Below are 14,392 nucleotides of genomic sequence, written 5' to 3' on the forward strand. Positions count from 1 at the left end.
CATAATGGCTAGTACAAAATAGAAACTGAATATTATTGTTGACAGACTAGATGACTTATGGAAAAATTGTTGCCAAGTTCAGGTAAACAGTTTCTGAGGTCTCCAGAGAAGATGAATGGAATGAAAATGTCTGTTTCTAAATGTAATTTCTTGATTTCTTTATAATCTCTGTTGTCCTTTGCTGTATTATTTGGACAAATCCTTCAACACGTGGAGAAAGAATGACAATTTTTTGAAAAGGCTATTATTATATAAGATTTTCTGTGTGATAAAACCACACCCAATGGGTCTCACCCAGAGGAGCTTATATATGTTATTAGACTCAGGAATGTTAAGTGTGTTAGATTCGGTCTCTGTTGGGCAGTCATATGACGCGAACGGTGACTCTGAAATGAAGCCGTAATGTATGGTTTAACCTCTTAACAGTTTGTGATGTCATTTTTTTATGTGGTAAGAAAAACAAATGCTGTCACATTTTATATTTGAGACTCCTGCAAGCCAACATCAAGAGATTAAATATGAGCATTACCAACACACTATCGTGAATGCAGTTAAATGGATGCCAGGAAATCACTGGGACCTCAGACACTCCTCAGTAACTCAGTGTTACAGGATGGAAAGATAAGTCCGCTGTTAAGTCACAACCCTCATGAGACACTGTGTTTTCACCTTAGAAGGAAGCAGAGGTAATCTTAAATATTTTGATTTGATTGTTAATTCCTATATCTGTCTAGTTCCAGCTAATCTTTATGCCTATAACTTAAAAGTCCAGAAATACAGTAGCTAAAATTAAAGAAAAATCTGTATAGTCAGATAAAAGACAAAATTAGAACCGGGATGAATTGGGGCAGAGAGTAAGTAAAACCGCTGGTTTGCAGTGTTTACTTTCTTGAAATATGGTTTTGAGTCATTTCTGGGAGATATAAACATACTACTTTATGTTTCCTATCATTTTTTTATTATGCACATAATTTAACAGTTTGTAATAGTTGAAGCCACATGTCTCTATGGACTGGAATATTGTTGAAACAGCTTCACTCAAGTGAGGAGACTTTTAACTGTATAATTCAGGTATGTATATTTTCCTTGAACCAAGTGTGTGACATTCAACTTGTCAAAAATGAACATTTTGCTTGACTGAACAGCTTTGCTCTGTGTTTTGCTTGTCTACTGAGGCAAATAAAGCCTGACAAGAAGGGCATTTCCAGCTAGTTAAAGACCAAGAGGGGAATGAAGCAGGATTTGAGCCAGTTATCAGAAAATTCCTTTCTTGCTGAACATTTTATAATGTACATGATATACTAACTAGAAATAATTTAGATAAATCTTAACTCTGGGTAACAAAATGTGTGCCTCCTGCTTCCTCCTGCTTCTATGTATTTAGTGAATTACTTTTTATTATATACTTTGAAAAGTATAAAATATTATATACTATTTATTATAGGAATGTATAATTTGTATTGTGGTGGACATTCTGTATATATTATTTACATTATTTATTTTTTTGTTTCCTTCTTATCGGGGAAACTTCAAGGTGATGATGAGGAACATAATTGGCTCTGTACCAAACTTCATTTTATTTTTTAAAAGCAGGGAGTGTTGTTTGAATGTTTTATTATCTCTTCAAGAATTATATGGCCTGTAGATTTTTATTTGGAGTTTGCCTATGAATTTACATGATGAGGCAGTCCATTTCATTAGTGGATTCTGTCCATTCACTTAGTCAGTCAGCCAGTCTTTTTTTTTTTGAGTACCTACTATGTTCTTAGGACTTACATTGGTACTGGGATAAAGGTGAACAGATATAATGGCTGTCCTCAAGGACTCTCGGTTTGTGTCTTACTTGATGGCTAAGTTTCCTGGTCAGCTCACTGAAAGGGCTTATTAATTTATTAATTATTTATTAAGTCAACAAATTTCAAGTTTTGTCAGACATGATGTGCTAGGCATTTGGACTGGAGTCACATTGCATTGGAATCACAGTGATGAACTGCTTCTGTAGAATTTACCACCTGGTGGGAGAGGGGAAGACACATTTTGGCCATTTGATCACATTAGTAAAAGTATAATTACAAATTAGAATAAATTCTCTGAGGAAAAATAATGCAGATACATGCATGCCTATAGATAAGGAAGGAATCTAACCCCGATAGGGGAGGGGCTCGTAATGAGTTATACTAGAGAAGGGGATTGGGAGGGAAGGGGAGAGCACAAACAAAATATGTGTTCCTAGGAGTAGCATGCCAGTGTCTGAGGAACAGCCAAGAAGGAAGGAATGATCAACCATGCCCTTTGGTTTTACAAGGACAAGTACGATAGAGGACCAAGCAGTGTTCATTGGATATGCCAGTATGGAGGTAACTGGTGACTAACGCAGGTTCTATTTCTCTAGGGTAATGGTGGCTGAATTCTGACTTGAACGGATTGAGGATTAAATAGGGAGGAAAGCAATAAAGAGTGTGAATAAAACCTTCAAGAAGTATGGTTATGAAGGAAAGACGTGGAGGTAGTTGAAGGAGAGTTATTAGTTTCTTTGTTTACTTATACATGGTAGAGGCTGGACCATGTTTGAATATTGAAAGGTAGGCTAGAGTTTACAGGGGGTCGCTGAATATACAGTAGAAAGAAGGGGAAATGTGTAGTAAGTTTCCTTCCTCGTTGAAGGAAAGGGGAGATTAGACCCAGGGCCCTCTGGAGGGACTGCCCTGAGAGAGACAACAGAAGAGGATGGTTGGGAATATATGTAGATTTGGTGGGAAAAGGTAAAAGTAGATGTCCTCCCATTCTACTGATTTGGTTTTCTCTGTAAAGTTGGGGCTATGCATTGTCTGTGGAAAGGGAGGAGGTGAAGGAGGAGCTGGAGGTTTGGAGAAAGTTTGAAATAGTCATTGTAGGGGCTGAAATGGAACGAGAGTGAATGGACCAGGAGGATTGATGGGCAGTGTTGAGAGCCCATTTGAGGTGGGTGAAGATGGTGCTATAGTAACACTTGTCTGTTCTATTCTGTGGCTTTCCCCTGCAGTGTTTGGCTCCTGGAAGGCCGGCACTGAGAAAGCAGATAACTGAGTTTGTTTTGAGTTGAGGTGTGAAGAAAAGACCAAGAAGCAAGGGTGTGTAGGGTATTGAAAGAGTGTTATTGAAATGATGGGCCCAGTGGAAAAAAGTATGCTGGATAAAAAGGGACAGAAGAAAAGAGAAGGCTGAAGAAAGGATTGGGACAGAGTGAGGAGTCAGTGGAGTAGAAGTGCCCAGAGATCAACAGGTAGACTCAGAGTCAGCCTCAGAATCAAGTATTCTAATGTTCCAGTGGAACAATTCTTTAAGAGGTCTGACTTGTGATGCCAAAACACATCTGATGCAAGCCTCCAATAAAAGGGCTTGTGGTCCAGAGCAGAGGCTTTGGAAAGAGTGGGACTGGGGTGAGATAAAGAACTATTGGTGGTGGCTGGGGTCTTCTCATACTCCATGTGTATTCTAGTACCTGAAGAATGTGACATTTTTAGTCCTTGTGTTACAGTGAGGTCATTAAGTTGTTAAGGAAAAACATCTGTTTTAAAGCATCCTCCCTATATTTTATGCAGTATCAAGGAAACTTGATCTTCAGTGGATAGTGAGAATACTTTCTTCCATGTCATTCAGTTATTTCTTAAACGATCAGTGATGTATATTGATTGGAAGGTAATTTAAGAACCTATGGATTTTTAAGCAGACAGTGAACAATCAACAAAATCAGACTATCTGTTAACATTTGAATCTGGTGTCAAGGTTCTGGACTTGGACCTCTGGTATGGAGATGCTCTCGGGGGGTGCCATCTTCTCATATTTATATAGAACAAGTAATGCTTTCCTTCTCCTGTCTGGTTTTCTGAACACTTTGTTCTCCAGGACCTGGAGTGCATCTCCAGTAACAGAAGCCTTCATCACCTCATGGCTGGTTTATGGCAGCATCTTCTTAGCTGGTCTCTCTCCTTTTGGACTTTCTCCTGCCTTTTTACCCTATACTTTACTGACCCATTATTTAACTTTAAATCCCTGTTCCTTCTGTTACCTCCTTGTTCAAGAATTAGAAACTCACTCCTCCCTCACCACACTGAGGTAGGAATAATTTATCTGCCTCTTAAGTGACTTGTCCAAAGCCTCATTGTCTCTAACAGTGGAGAAGGGCAATAAACAAGTAAGCTAACAAATAGAGAACATGCCACGTGTACCTTCTTTAGTTTCTTCACCCATTTCAAAATAAAAATGTGGCTATTGAGCTAGATGGCCAAGCTCTTTGGGGTTTGGGGTATGTACTTGGGCTAGAATTCCCTTCTAATGCTGAAGTTCTGTTGCTGTATTTCCCTCCAGGGCCTGCTTCCAATCTTGGTAGTATAGCCGTTGAGCTTCAGACTCTCATATGGCAAGTTGGGTTAATCTGCACCTATCTTGGTGGCTGTTTGAAAATTTAATTCAGTTACTGGTGCCTAGAGCTGCCGCCTGGCACACCAGTGTGGGTTCCCTTCTTTTTCCAGCCTGGTACCTTAGGTCCCCTACCCCTACATTTTAGGACCACCACCCTACGAAGCAAAGCCTTGACTTTTGCTGCTCAACCTTGAGACTCAAACATCCTAGCAAGGCCAGCCATTTGCAATCCCCCATGGGAACACTTTCCTATTTCCAGCCTCTGTGGTCTTTGTTCTTATATTTTTGGTTTTGGTTTTGTGGTTTTTTTTTTTTTTTACTATCTTACCCTTCCCTGTTTACCAATTCAAGTTGAAAACCTGGCCCCCAACCCCTTTTAGAAAAGATCTCTCCAGATTTTGGCCTTCCAGCTTTGACTTTCTGGGAATCAAAACTCAAAGGGAGATATTTTTTTCTACTTCTGATTTTTTTTTTCTTTTGCACCTTGGGAACTCAAATACACACATAATGAGTAAGTAGATGAATTCTGAGAAGCAGCTCCTTTACCATATACAAGAACAAAATTCCCCTATTCTGGACACAAACGCTCACGCTGTTACATATGACAATCATTTCCTATAGGCATTTCTGCCTGGGCTGTGCCTCTCATTATCTGCAGTTTGTGTCTGGTCTGTTTACGCAATTAAAATGGGCGAGATCTGAACCTGTCTAGATCACTGATGAGCTACAATGTTTAAGCATAGCGCTTGGCTTTTGGAATATGTGGACTGAATGAACAGTTGCTAGGGAGTATGGCCGCGTCGTCGTTTTATGCTGGGTTCATCCCAATGGGCGCACGTGGGAACTTCACAAAAGTTATTTCACCAGCACTTGGCTGAATCCTCTTATCGGATGGAGTTTACTGAAGTGGGGCCAGCTCCCCGCCTCTGCTAGCTTCACTGCCAAGGTTCTTGAGGGGTGGAGTGGCCTGGAAGATGGTTGGAATAAGGGTGGGGGACTTGCTTTCTTATAAAGATGCTTAGGGAGACTGGCCCTGGAGAGTCAGGTTTTCAGGAAGAGCAGAGCCTGGGTCCCAATAGCAAAGAACTTCAAAACGGCACGACGTTTGTTTGCTGTTACAAGAAAGTCTGGAGCCTCAAGTCTAATTAAGAGCGCTGCCCACACTGGAGAAGGGGACGCCCTGGCTTGCCCCCATAAATCCATTGACACAATAAGATAACAAGCGAAGTCATTCTCACTTCACCCATTTCTTGGGCTCCCTATGCGTAATGCCGGCTCCTGGTTCTCTGCGTCCCTACCTAGCTGTCATGGATCCCCAGACCCAGGTTGCAAAACAAACTCCATGGGAGAATCTCTCTGCGCGCTGAGTTTGGTTCCCCACGGACAAACACACCAAACCACTGTGTGGGGTCTTGAGATTAAGAAACTCGCCCCTCTGCACACGCACAAACTCTTCCCCACTCCCCGGAGGGTCTCGGGTGGTTCCCAGGGCGGTTGCAGCGCGCCGAGCTCAAGGGAAAGCGCGCAGGGAACGGCCCTGGGGACTCGTCCCGGGGAAAGCGCTAGCGTCCGGGGAGAGCCTTCCCTTCTCACCCCGCACTCTCCTAGGGCAGGCAGGGTGGCATTCCAAACGTGAGCAGCAAGGTATGCTACGCAAGACCCCCCCTTTAAAAAGAATAAATAAATAGAAGCTAGCGCCTAGCCCCGCTCGGGTTTCTCGAAACGCGCACCGCGGTCGCTGCCCGGGCGGCTGGGTGTCTGCGCTCCCCGCCTTCGCTGGGCTGACACAGGAGGGGAGGAGCAGGAGCCGGAGGGGGTGCTGGAGCGGGGTGGGGGGGGGGAGCGCGAACCATCCCGAGCCAAGACAAGCAGCACATTCACAAATAACGCCCCCACCCCCAGCGCACGCGCTCCCATTCAAAGCCGCCGGCTCCGCTGCCGCAGGGCGGCTCAGAGCACGCGCGGCGGCCCCAGCGCAGCCTTGCCCCGCAGGCGCACGTCCGGAGTCTGCCAGCCGCCGCAGAGCCCCGCAGCCTGCGCGGGACGCGGCTACCACTTGCAGGGTGGGGTCTCGTCCGGGACTCCCCTTCCTCCCCGCTGCGGGGCCATGGCCGGGCTGGCTGCGCCCTGGAGTTCGGGGCTCCTGGCCCGCATCCTCGGGGGCACCTGGTGCCTGCTCTGTGTCGCCGGACAGGTAGGGCAGCTTGCTCGTCTTGCGTCTCTCCCCCTCCTGGGGCCTTTCTTCTAGGCTGTGCTACAGCGGGGAGTGCTGTAGCTTGGGGCGCGCTCTTTCCGGCCAGGGACTGTCCTAGGGTTACGCTGCCACCCGAGCTGGGACAGGTGGCGCGGGGTTGGGACTAAGGCGGCCCCTCGCGGCGAGCCCCGACCTGGCGGGACCAGACCCTCCGCTGAGCCTCTGCCCAGCCTCCTGGGGCCGCGTCCCGGCTTCCCGCCCACGCCCTTGTCCTGCCTCTCAGGCGAGGAGGTGGCGCCTGAGCTGGGGCGCGGCCTTCTTCCAGGGAGCCCGCGACCCCGCACCTCTTCCGGACAGCCCTTCGGGGAACCCCTTCTCTCCTTCCCGGAGGAGGCAGGGGCGTCTCCGGGAAGGCTTGGGCGCTGGAACACTTTTCCTCATTCCTGCCCTTCCCCGGTCCCAGTGAGATTCTGACACCGTCACCTCAGGGCCACCGCGTCCGGGAGAGTCGGGCGGCGGAGCGTTGTAAGGTGCGCAGATGCCAGACTAGGTGGGCTCCCTGATGCTCTGCAATGGAGAAAAGGTGGTATGGCCGGTGCACGAGGACTCGCCCTCACCACGCCCCCTCCGGATGCTTCTAGGGTTTTCTCCCGAGCCACATGGGGTGTAGGAACTGGGGAGTCCTCCTGAGTCGGTGGGCTCAGGCCCCGAGGCAGAGCAGGAGAGTCCCGGAAGGGTGTAGTCGGCTTGGCTGTGGTTTATTACAGAAAGACCCTGGAGGGAGCTGCTTAGGGGAGGAGGCGGGGGTCAGTCAAACCCGTGATGCATGTGGTGTCTTTGGCTTTCACGATTTCCAGAGTCAGGTAACTTTTGATTAAAACTCATGATTTAGGCGGTTTGTACATAATTTAGCCTACATAGATTTGCTTTTCACAGGATTACTTGGGTAATTCTGGGAAAATGCCCAAGTACTCTTGGCCGGAATTATCGCCAGATAGCCTCCCTTTCCTCTGTTTTGCTTATGGAGACTTGTCCAAATCGGGGGATTTCCTTCCCTCGCTTTTACTTGACGTTTTTGAAACTTATTTTCAGTTCTCTATTTTAATGGTCATTTTGATTGTAGTGGTGCACTTGTAGAGGCTGAGGGAGGACCAAGAATGAAGGCTAAGAAGGACCCAGAGCCGACTGGAAGCTGACAGGCAGAGACTAACCGAAGAAGTGATAGATATTTTCAACAGGGAACACCTGCTTAGATTGGCGCATGAAAAACCCTTGCAAAAGCTTGTTTTAATTATGAGCCACTTTTATTCCCAGCATACCTTGTTCCATCGGCAGGGCTTCTCAGAGGTGGCTGCATGTTAGGATTGCCTATAGGAGCTCTTGATGTTCCCTGGGCTAGGCACCCACCTCAGCTGGATTGCATCAGCATCCTTGGGGGTATGATGATGAGGCCGGGGCGTTGGAACTCATTAAGCTCCCAGGTGATTACATTGTGCAGCTGGGTTGAAAACCACTGTGTCAAAATGACCTGCCTTACAGTGACCTGTTCTAATAGAATCCTGAGCCCAAAAGAAAACTCAAGGGAGAAGAGTAAAGAGGACCTAAAAGACAGGCTAGGGAGAGAGTCTTAACATGCAGCTTCCATTCCTGGCTCTGTCGCTAACTAGCTATGTCATTTTGGTCAAGGCCCTTAACCTTCCATTTCCTCATCTGTAAAGTGAGGGTGTTGGCCCATGTTCCTGAAGGTACTGCCAGCTCTAACAACACCAGGCAGGTTGGCTTCTAACCCAAATCAAGACAGAACACCTTGTGTCTTATTTTAAAAAAATCATAGGGATAGAAATTCTACCTTATCCTTGAGACTTTGGTAAACTATCAGGTAATATTTGAATCCAGCAAAGATGCTAAAGAAGACGCAAAGATGCATAATGTAGTTTCTTAGACTTGTGTGGTTTTTTTTTTAATATACTTTAACACGCTGCCTGTTTTTTAATATTTTAAACACTCTGCTTGTTTAGACCTATTTCAAGTCATTCGTGCCCGATTGACATTCAGGGCAAACTGATTTTCCCAATGTTACACACCTGTTCTTCCTTGCTTCTCTCAGTGTTACACACCTGTTCTTCCTTGCTTCTCTTCTCAACCAGCTTTCTTCTGGGTGAAGATGATGAAAGCAGATTTGAGCCGTGTGTGTGTGTGTTGGAAGTGGTTTATTGTTTAGTTCCAAATGACTTTTTCTTGTTCCACTTGGCAGGACTGCTCTCCACATGTGAGAAGCCTGACTAAACTTGTCGGGGAAAGGATATCAGAGAGTTTGAAATGGTAGATGGGTTCTGTATTCTGGTTGAATGCAATACACTTTAGAGATAGCTTAGTCAGGTGTTGGTCAGAAGGAGCTGATCTTGCAACACAATTTAACAACTTTTTAAAAAACCACTTGGGTGTTATACCTGTGAACTAAACAGACCAGAAACTTGAGGATACTTAATATCAAATCAAGAAGAAATAAAACCAATAGCCAGTGCCAAAGGACTGGAACACTGTTTGGAATTTATACGTTCTTTAAACTGTTTTTTCATTAGAGCACTCTGTATATGAAGGCATGACTACCAGAGTTATCAGACCTCTTGTATATATTGTATCTGTAGTTAAAAGAGGATCTTTGTTTAAGAGCTTCTGGCTCCCCAAGTTGAATTACACCTGAGCTATATTCTCTAAAAGTCCAAACAACAATTTTAATACAAATAAAAATTATTTGGAAATCTCAGCATTTCTCCTGTCTTCTCACTGAGTTTCTGCTTTCAAGGTTTTTTTCCCTTCCCTTTTGTCCTGGCTGAATTACCCTCCTAACTTGAGAGATTCTTTTCTTTCCCTGTGCAACTTGAAGGTAGCTCACTCTTTAGGTTCTTATGAAACACTATTTTACTGATATCAATTTCATTTCATCAGCTGAACTCAAATTCATCCCATTGCCCAAATTGCTCCCAGGTAAGGAAGTACATAATTAACTGTTTTAACCACTAGAGGTTACCAACTACTTAATGATTTCTACAACCCATCTGTAGCAATACACTGTAAAAATAAACAACGTTCCTGGAGAGGATTGTGGCTAGATCAGCGCAAATCCATTACTACTGCTTAAAAATATCACTTAGTGGCAATTCATGTTCTTATGGTGGCATACCAGTGATAGCTTATTCAAATACTAAGATTGAATATTTTTATTTACTATGGTATTCTAAATTCTACCCTTGTTAGGAATTTGGTAATGAGGTAAAAAACAGGATGGCTGGAAAGAATTTGTGCCTTCGTGGGCACCTGATTTTCAACTAAAGACCTTGAAGGAAAGATTTTTCTTGTCTCTTTTGTTATTCTCTTGTATGTTCTTGCTTTTATCTTATTTTTTATTTTTATTTTTACTGCGATAATAATTCTGCATGGTTAAAAAAATACTCCTAAGGGCTTATAAAGAAATATAGCAACTTCTTGCCCTAGTCTTTCTTCTAACCTTTGTCAGATCCTGTGACCCAAAGGCAACCTTTTTTCTTGTTTGTTTGTTTTATATTATTTTGGGGTATATTTGACATACAGTAAATTGCACGTATTTAAACTATATAGTTTGATAAGTTTTGACATATGTATATACCTGTGACACCATCACCCCAAAGTTTCCTCATTACCCTTGGTAATCCCTTCTTGCCACCCTTCCTCACACCCTAAATCACGGTGCAAATAGTGATCTACTTTCTGTCACTGTAGAGTAGTTTGCATTTTCTCAAATTTTATGTAAATGGAATCATAGAGTATGTACCCCCCCTTTTTTGAATTTTATTTTATTTTAAACAGCAGGTTCTTACTAGTTATCTATTTTATACATATTGGTGTATATATGTCAATCCCAATCTCCCAGTTCATCCACCCCCCCCAACTTTTTTCATTGATCTGGCTTTTTTTTCCCCCTCAGCATAATTATTTTGAGATTATCCATGCTGTAGCATGTTCCCGGTAATTTCTTTTTGTTCCCAAGTAGTGTTACATTGTACGGATATATTACACTTTGTTGTCCATTAACATTCACCTATTGATGGACAGCGTGTTTCTCGTTTTTGGCTATTACAAAGAAAGTTGCTATAACGATTTGTTTATAAGTCTTTGTATGGACATGTAGTATGGACATGTAGTCTTATTTGTTTCAGGAGTGGGATGGCTGAATCATTGGTAGATGTATGTTTAACTTTTTAAGAAATGCCAGTTTTTCAGAACGTTGTACCATTTTACATTCTTACTAGCAGTATACAAGCGTTCCAGTTCCTCTCCATCCTTGCCAACACCTGCTGAGGTCAGTCTTTTATTTTAGCCATGCAAATAGGTATACTAGGAACTTGTTCTGGGTTCTGATGTGCAGTTCCCTAATGATCGATAATGTAGAACATTTTTTTCCTGCATTTATTTAGAATGTATATATCTTCTTTTGGCAAAATATCTATCCAAATATTTTGCTCATTTCTCATTGGGTTGTTTTCCTATTGTGTGAATTATTTATGTATTCTGGCTATAAGTCCTTTATCAGATGTATCATTTGCAAATACTTTCTCCCAGTCTGTGGCTTGTCCTTTCATTTTCTTTACATTGTATATTGATGGGCCGAAGTTTTTAATTTTGATGAAGTTGAATTTACTATTTGTTGGTAAATTGTGATTTCGCTCTTGTTCTTAAGAAATATTTGCCTAACTCAAGATCACACGGGTTTTTCCCCTAGAAATGTTATGCCTTACATTTAGTCTATGTGCCATTTTGAGTTAATTTTGTATGTGGTGCAAGATATGGGTCAAAGTTCATTTTTCACCCATGGATTTTCAATTGTTTTAAGCAAGATTTCTTTTTGAAAAGACTATCCTTTCTCCAGTGAATTGCCTTTGCACCTTTGTCAAAATTCAGTTGTCCATACGTGTGGGTCAATTTTGGATTCTCTGGTCTATTTCACTGCACTGTATGTCCGTTGCTGTGCCAGTACTACACATTCTCGATCATTGTAGATTCACAAGAAATTTTGAACTTAGGAAGTGTGATTCCTCCAGCTTTGTCATTCATTTTCAAGGATGTTGATTTGGCAACTTTATATAAATTTTACTTTTTTTTGGTTTTTTTTTTTTTTTTTTGTCGGTACGCGGGCCTCTCACTGATGTGGCCCCTCTCGTTGTGGAGCACAGGCTCCGTACGCGCAGGCCCAGTGGCCATGGCTCACGGGCCCAGCCGCTCCGCGGCATGTGGGATCCTCCCGGACCGGGGCACGCACTCGTGTTCCCTGCATTGGCAGGCGGACTCTCAACCACTGCGCCACCAGGGAAGCCCTTATATAAATTTTAAAATGAGTTTGCCAACCTTTTTAAAAAAAAAAGGTATGCGAGAATGTGACTAGGGTTGTTTTAATCTATAGATCTATTTTGAGAGAAGTAGCCTCTTAACAATATGGGGTTTCATGATCCCTGAACATGATATATACCTATCCACTTAGGTCTTCTTTAGTTTCTCTAGGCAATATTTGGTCATATTTAGTGTACAGGTTTTACATATTTCTGTCAGATTTATATTAAATATTTCATAGTTTTAATGCTGTTTTAAATGACACTGTTTTAAAAAAAATTGTTTCTGATTTTCCTTGTTAGTATATAAAAACAATTGGTTTTTGTATATTGTTCTTATTTTCTGCAACCTCACTTAGTAGTTGTAGTAGCTTTTTGGTATATTCAATTAGATTTTCTAAGCATATGATCATGTCATGTACAAATAAAGACAGTTCTTCTCTCCCTATTTGGATGCCTTTTATTTCTTTTTCTTATTTAATAACATTGACTAGAACCCCTAGTACACAGTTGAAAAGAAGTGGAATGAACAGATATCCTTGCTTGTTCCCAATCTTAGGGAACAATGATTCAATATTTCATCATTAAGTATGATGTTAGGTGTAGGGTTTTTGTAAATGCCCTTTATCAGCTTAAGGAAGTTCTTTTTATTCTTTGTTTATTGAGAGTTTTTATCGGAAATGTATGTTGGATTTTTGTCAAATGCTTTTCTGCATCTAATTATTATATGTTTTTTCCTTTTTAGTTTGTTAATATAGTGAATTACACTGACTGATTTTTGAATGTTAAACCAATCTTGCACTCCTGGGATAAACTTGATTTGGTGATAATTTATTATCATTTTTCTATATTGTTGGATTTGATTTACTAAATTTTGATTAGAATTTTTGCACTTATGTCCATGAAGAATATTGGTCTGTAGTTTTATTTTCTTTCAGTGTCATTGTCTGGTTTTGGTATCAGGGTAAAGCTGGCTTTATAGAATAAGTTTGGAAATACTCCTTTCTTTTCAATTTCCTGGAAATAGTGGTGTATGATTTCTTCCTTAACTGGTAGAATTCACCAGAGAAACCATCTGGACCCGAAGTTGGCTTAGTGGGAAGGATTTTAACTACAAATTTAAATTCTTGAATAGATATAGGGCTATTCAGGCTATCTATTTCATCTTGAGTTAGCTTTGGTAGTTTGTGTCTTTCATGAATTTGTCTGTTTCAATTTAGTTGTTGAGTTTATTGGCGTAAAGTAGTTCATGATGCTCCCTTATTATCTTTTTAATATTAGAACATGTGGTTATGTCACCTTTTTTATTCCAGATATTGGTTATTTACTTTTTCTTTATCAGGCTGCTTTAGTTGCTTAATTTTATACGTCTTCTCAAAGAACCAGCTTTTGATTTCATGGATTTTCTCTATTGTTTTGTTTTCTATTTCAATTATTTCTTCTCTCATCTTTATTATATTCCTTCTTCTACAATTTTGTGTTTCATTAGTTCTTATTTTTCTAGTTTCTTAAGGTGGATGCTGAGGTCATTGATATGAGACCCTTTTATGTTTTCAGACATAGGTGTTTAGTGATAAAAAATTTTTCTTCAGTGCTGTTTTAGTGGCATATCATAAATGTGTTTTCATTTTTTTTCATTTCAAAATACTTTATTTCCCTTTGATTTCCTCTTTGAGCCATGGGTATTTTGAAATGAGTTGTTTAGTTTTTAAATATTTGGAGATTTTCCAGATATCTTTGGGTTATTTACTTTTAATTCCAGTGTGTTCAGAGAACACACTTTATATAACTAGAATCTTTTTAAGTTGACATTTGTTTTATGGCCCAGAATATGGTCTATCTTGGCAAATGTTCTATGAGTATTTGAAAAAAATTAAACTTACTACAAATCTCTGTCTTTTAAATTTTCCTGATTAATCTAGCTGTTGTTGGGTGGAATACTCTTTAAACATCAATTAGGTCAAGTTCGTTGAGAGTATTAAAATATTCTATGTTTTTACTGATATACTTACTGTATCAATTATTGAGAGATGTATATTACAGTCTCCATCTACCATTGTGGAATTGTCTGTTTCTCCTTGAAATTCTATCAGTTTTTTCTTTATTCTGAAGCTCTGTTATTGGGTGTGTAAGCATTTAGAATTGTTATGTCTGTGGTTAACTGACTCCTTTGTCATTATTAAATGACCTTATCTATCCTTGGTAATAGTCTGTGCTCTAAAATCAACTTTGCCTTTGACTATATTAATATTAAATAATCATTTTTAATCCTTTGTGATTTCTATATGATAGTACTTCCATAGTTATTACAGTATACCTTTAATATGATTTATTGTATTCTATTAGATGGTCATTATGGTATGATTTCCTAATTCTCTTTCTCATCCTCCTTTCATCATTCTTTCATGATGTTTTATCACATTTTAGAGACCCA

The 14,392-nt window shown here is 41.2% G+C and overlaps 1 long non-coding RNA gene across 1 annotated transcript in view; it reads left to right on the plus strand.

Moving 5' to 3' along the window:
- The first annotated feature begins 6,325 nt into the window (after positions 1 to 6,325).
- The window catches only part of LOC137227862 (uncharacterized), a 274,630-nt gene continuing 266,563 nt past the window's right edge, over positions 6,326 to 14,392 (plus strand). The window contains exon 1 of the long non-coding RNA XR_010945033.1: positions 6,326 to 6,595. This is a non-coding gene — a long non-coding RNA (uncharacterized lncRNA). The remainder of the gene's footprint in view (positions 6,596 to 14,392) is intronic.

This window comes from Pseudorca crassidens, chromosome 7 (genome assembly GCF_039906515.1).
Source record: "Pseudorca crassidens isolate mPseCra1 chromosome 7, mPseCra1.hap1, whole genome shotgun sequence".
Taxonomy (NCBI): domain Eukaryota; kingdom Metazoa; phylum Chordata; class Mammalia; order Artiodactyla; family Delphinidae; genus Pseudorca; species Pseudorca crassidens.